The sequence below is a fragment of the Tympanuchus pallidicinctus genome, unplaced genomic scaffold, assembly GCF_026119805.1.
Source record: "Tympanuchus pallidicinctus isolate F22 unplaced genomic scaffold, pur_lepc_1.0 scaffold15, whole genome shotgun sequence".
NCBI lineage: Eukaryota > Metazoa > Chordata > Aves > Galliformes > Phasianidae > Tympanuchus > Tympanuchus pallidicinctus.
The window spans coordinates 6,748,834-6,754,833 of record NW_026294669.1 but is presented as its reverse complement, the minus strand read 5'-3'; positions in this window follow the sequence as shown (position 1 = coordinate 6,754,833).

Genomic DNA, 6,000 nt, shown 5'->3' with positions numbered 1-6,000 from the left:
CTGGGCTATATATTGCAGCCTCTCTCATTATCTGATGCACTGAAGATTTGAGTTGGATTCTGGTGCACTGAAGTATAATAGGTATGAGATTATTTTTTTTAGTAGTGGAGTACTATGCCCTACAAAATATTTTTCAGTATTTGAATGTAAAACAAATGTGAATCTTTTTCTCCTCAGAAAGAAATATTTACAGTAACTCTGTTAGAAAGAAAGATGCTAAGAGACTTCATTTCTTCTCTCCCATTCTTCATAAGTGGTTCCTCAAATTGATTTTCCTTCCCACCAACAATACGGAGATTTAACGAAAGATACCTGAAGGTAACACTTTCATTCACACAGTACTGGGAGACTGTAAACCCAGGACACCTTTGCAACACGTCTCAAACATCACCAAAGCACTTTTAAAGCCAAACAGAGATATCAAACAGAAGTCTGCTCAATCATCCAAAACCAAATAGATGTTGCATACAACAGCTAGCATGTTCTATTCCTAGCAACAAAAACAATTGTTAGTTTTTATTATAGTAGAACAGAAAGCTTCCAAATACCATATTTAAGAGCTTCTTTAAAAACAAAATATACCCACCAGTATACACAGATCTCTCTATTGGGCTACAGACATAAAATTTCTGTTTCTCAAAATCTTGAGAATCTATTTGGAAAATCTCTCACTTCTATAGCTCTGAATTTGATTGGTCACTTCCAAAAGAAATGGCTGAAAGGAAAATCTCAGTGCTGTAAGAAATCCCCAACTCTGGAGCACAGCCTGCTGGTTCAAAAATGCTTAAATTGCAACAATGAGTGGAGCACACACTATGAGCTTATATACGTACTGCAGTTTTAGAGGTATTTAGACAGGTATTTAGAGTATTTAGGTATTTAGAAGTATTTCAACAAAGACCAAATTCCATTCTCTTGCACGATAAGTAGCATGTTCCTTTTAATCTGCTTTAATTAATAACCTTCAGCTAATTTTTAATTTGCCTGTACATTATGACCAATGGGCAGATGATTTATGAACTGATACAGCATTTCAAAAGCCCTTTCATCATTAGTCTGCATTCTTTATTCTTTTGAAATTTCTGTTTGTCAAAACCCACAGTGCATTATCTTAGTTTGTGTTGTGCTTCAGTGAAGTGAGAGTCTATAGAAAGTAAATGAAGTTTTGATAGAGCCTGAGAAATTGTTGTGGATACAACCTTCCTCTTTGCTTGTTTTGATGGAATTGATGCATACGTTTTATATACCTTAAGTAAGGCAAGATTTTAGCTTACTGACAAGGGATTTTACTGGCTGAAATGCAAAACAAAATCCTCACACAATACAGAACACCTTTCTCAACAATAAGGAGCAAAAAAATGTCTTTTTTTCAAGCAATACTTTATGGAATGCCCAGGGTTCTGTGTAAAGCAAACAGTTGGGACAGCCCTGCCCTATGCAGCTCAGCACTGAACTTGTGCGACAGAGCCAGAGGCAAGCTAGGAGGAACAGAACTTTCATTAGATTCTAATCCCAGCTCTCAATTTCATGCACACAATTTACATTAAACAAGCATTAGATAAAACAAAAGTAAATAAACCTCAAAGCAAACACCAGACACAGGAGCTTCCCATTCCTGCCAAGCACCTCGAACACAGACGCTGCAGTTACTTTCATCTCTATTTGATCGGCTCTTGGCCGATTGCACAATGACCCACTTTCAAACTGGCCACAAGAGATTTCTCCCTCCATTTACACTCTAATTCTGGGAGGCTCCTTGGTGAGAAAGAAATGGGAATTCACAGTCATTTGGGTTTCTGGCAGCTGTACTCAGAGTTGTGGACTCGAGTGCACCAGCTCTCAAAGCATCTGCCTCAGGTGCTATAACCTTCCTAAACAAGGGTAAAGATCTCAGATATAGATAGCACTTTTTTTTTTTGTTTTTTTTTTTCAAGATACTCCAAATCTCTCTGCATTCAGCACACACCTGAGATACCAGGCTAAATTACACTTCCATTTTGGCATTTGTCCCTAACTTTCTTTCATAACACTTCCCACTTCTAAATGTGCAGCAAGAGACAAGATCACTACACTGCTACCACTACATCTGATGTCATTGGATCAGAAATTCTTACAGGTAGTCTGAAAAAAAATAGTGATTTCATAATAATAAACACCATCTGTTAGAAACTAGAAAATTAGTGCTCCCGTAGTTTTGAAAAGCTGTTAGCTGGTGCTTGAGAGCTCTGACAGCCGCAGCATATGAGACTAGAGGGAGAGAGACCTGCACAGATCTGTATGTTACCCTAACACACAGACTTCAAAATTGACTTTAAACAACACAATGGGCTGCATTTGTAAAGATGCATTCTATTTCTGATTCCTTTTACATGTAGATGCTGGTAAATAAATTTAAGAGTGATAGATATACAGTTCATGGTATAAAAAAAAAAAAAAAAGCAAAAAACGTGCTGTCATTGTGATTACCCCCAGGGCTGCTCATGGGTAACACTCATTTATTTCTAGAGAGCAGTCAAGATGCATACCAAGTTGCTATGTTTCAGCCCTATCCCTGTTAAAGTGCAATAAACAATAACAAACAAACGTGGACTAAAATCTTGATGAGAAAAACAAACCCATTTTTCATACTGGGATGAATTCAAACAGTTTACTTCAGCTCACAAATTGCAAAGCAGCACACAGTAGGTCACAAAGGACATGCTGCTCCATCCCTGCACACCAACAGTTTGCTGCGGTGAACAGGCTGACAGAAAGGCATTCCTGAGCATAAGGCAAAATGATGGCAGGAGTGGGCAAGGCAGCTCCTGGATTAACTCTTCACCAGTGTGCTACCTTCACCTGAGGGAAGGAAGAAGGCACTGAGTGCCCTGATAACGGGGAACTACAGTGGAGGTAACACAGAGCTAACTGAACGACTGAAACGAGGCCTGAAGTACACACCTGCATTTAACTCAACTCGTCACTAGAGGTCACCGTATAATGTGTCAAAGACAACAGAGGGAAAAAACAGCTGTCAGTAAACGTGACTCACACCGCATAGGAGCTCTCAGCCACAGCGGTGCATGCTTCACGTGAAGTGCCAGAACATCTCGAAGCCTTAAAGAGCATTCTGGTATCAGGAAGTCATTAACAAGTTTGTGCATCAAATGCTGCAGGCACCAATCACAGATCTTGCTGAAGTTCCAACATTCTCTATATACTGAATGTTAGTGGGAAACCAAGCAACCAGTCAGTGGTGTTGTGCCAAACATCCAAGTTCCACTCTACATTTACAGCAGTTTCACCTTGGCCCTGCTGCCCTCGTTCTAAGCCCAACAAAAGCCACTCTTGGAATTGGATCATTTAAAAGGAGTCAACAGTCACCCAGCAAGAGCACTCTGTGAGAACCTGAAATGCAGACATTTGTGTCTCATGCCCATTAGGGGAAGCTACAGTATTTCAGGTTTTTTTTTTCCCCTCCTTGAAACAACACTCTGGATAACAAACCCAACAATCAGAAAACACAGCTTTGTTGCTATCACGTTTACAGTTCTATCTACTGCTTTTTACTCTGAAGTGCTAGACAGAAATCTTAGTTTCTATCTTGATTCTGAATGTGATTCCCATGCGATTCCCTACATAATAACAAGGAGAGTTGGTTTTTTGTGTGATTTTTTTTTTTTCTTTTTTTTCTTTTTTTTTTTTTTTAAATATGGATCCAGTTCAACAAGAGGCAGCAACTTTTATTCATTCTAATAAGACAAAACAGAAGTTTCTTGTGGGTTTGATTTCCAGTTGCAGTAGTGTTGGCTGGTTTTTAGGGTTTTTTTTTAAATTAAAAATAAGAAAAAACAGACTTTTACTTTTTTCCCCCCCATATGAAAAAGTCTTTGATGGATTGCTAATATAAATCCATAAGAGAGAGAAATTCCATCTTTCATAGCTCTAGTTCCCACAGAACTAGGCATTTACCAATGCCTAGTTAGTACTGGACCTGTTTTTCTGCCTTCTTCTCCTTCTAATGAATTTATTATATGCCTTGCTGTATCACACTATTCAGCTTATCCCCTTTTTGTAGAGGCCATGAATTACTGTTTATTCTTCCTCACAAACCTGTTCTTTCTGTGCTCCCACCTGTAGAGGAAGAGGCTCATTTCTGATTAAAAAAAAAAAAAAAAGCATTTGTTTCCTCATCCCATCTCATCATCCATCCACAGAATGTACCAGATGCTGGTTTTTCTGCCAGTCCTTCCTCTTCACTGAGTGCCTTCATCCAGCTGCTCAAAGTTCACAAAAATCCTCCAGCAGCCGCTGTCAGGCAGACCCAACCCCTGCACTCATTGCCACTGATATTCCTTTTCCAGCAGCAAGAAGCAGGGGCAAATCCACACCTGTACTGCAACCAACAGTGAAATCCCAGTGATCTCAAGATTTTTACCAGACTTGTGTTAATACAGAAAAGAGGAACTAGGGATTCTGTTTCTGGATCTAGCTATCTATATTACTATTTTTAAAAAAATCTCAAAATTAACTTATCAAAATTAAGTGATTCTTGCACCATGATCGTATTTCAGGCAAGTCTCATGATGCTGCAAAACCCACCATCTATTTCCATGATGAGAGATTCTCATTCTCTGCATAAATTCAAATGTAACTTTTAATGATATGAACATTAATTACTTTCACATTACTTTAAAATTTAATGTACATTTTCTCTGTGCTCTTCCCTAGCTCACTTCAAAATACAATTAAAAATCACATGAGCTTGCAATAGCTGTACTGAGGAGAACAATGAGAAAGGTGACATTATGTCCCTCAAAAATAATTAAATTCGTATCAGAGGAGCATTTTATCTTCATTGAAGTTGAATTCCAGCCTATGAACATAAACTACTGGAAGTCTGCCTGTATATGGACTGCAGGACTGATACCAGAACTTGAAAAAAGAGATTACAACTCTCACAGCATTTCTTTGTTCTTCTCTCTGTATGATATGTACCAAAAAAAAAAAAAAAAAAAGTTTGAATACTGGAGTTTAGAAGACTTCACAAACAATCTGAAGTACAAACTTTTCAGCAGGTTGTCTTTGCAATTTATAGGCATTAAGAAATATAGACTTCAAAACACAAATAAAATCTACAAGAAGATATTTGTATCTACTTCATAAAGAGGGAGCTCAGCTGTAAGATTGGAGTGCCTAATTTGAGCAGCATGGTTGGCTCACTTAGTTTTGATGTCAGGACTGTTTCTCACCACAGATTGCATAGAAAGTCTAACTCAGACAGCTGAAGAAACTGGTAGACTAAATCACTTGTTCTTTCAAACTACATGTCACAGCACCCAATGCAGCACAGTACATAAAGGAGACACTTTCACTCCTTAGCTTTGTACCTCTGCAGAAGCCTGTGAGCAGGTAGCTTTAAGACTAGAGCCCTACTTTTTGCTAGTAACCTTTGTCAGACCCTCCAGGGCTAGCACAGCAAGCTACACTCTATTTTGCTTTATGTATTTTCAGTAGAATCACTAATGATAAATGAGTTAGGAAAAAAAAATTAGGCTGACAGTATTGGATCCCAGAGCATGAAGTACATATTTTTAAGGTGGAGAAGAAACACAGAATTGTCCACAGGAGAAAAGTACAGATTTTATACAGAGGGATCATAAGGGACTGCTTTCATGAGGTCACCGGTGCAGTTAGTCCCCTAGTACTAATTCAAACAGATTCTTTAAACGTAAGCATTTCAAGCTTAAGATATTGAAAAAGAATTCATAACCATTTAATTAAATATCTGAAGAAATATACGTTCCAGTGTGGATGATGCAATTGATTTAGTAATGGGAGATTTTAGACTTAAGCAGCACAGCTATATTTCCTTCCAAAGCAGAAAACAGAGCAGACTGAAAAAGAATGATTCTGTTACATGCAAAGTCTTCAGCTCAGTACGTTTTCTGAAGCAAGATTTCAATCCATTGGGACCAAATAGAAGAATTACCAAGGATAGATATTTGACAGCAGTTTTGT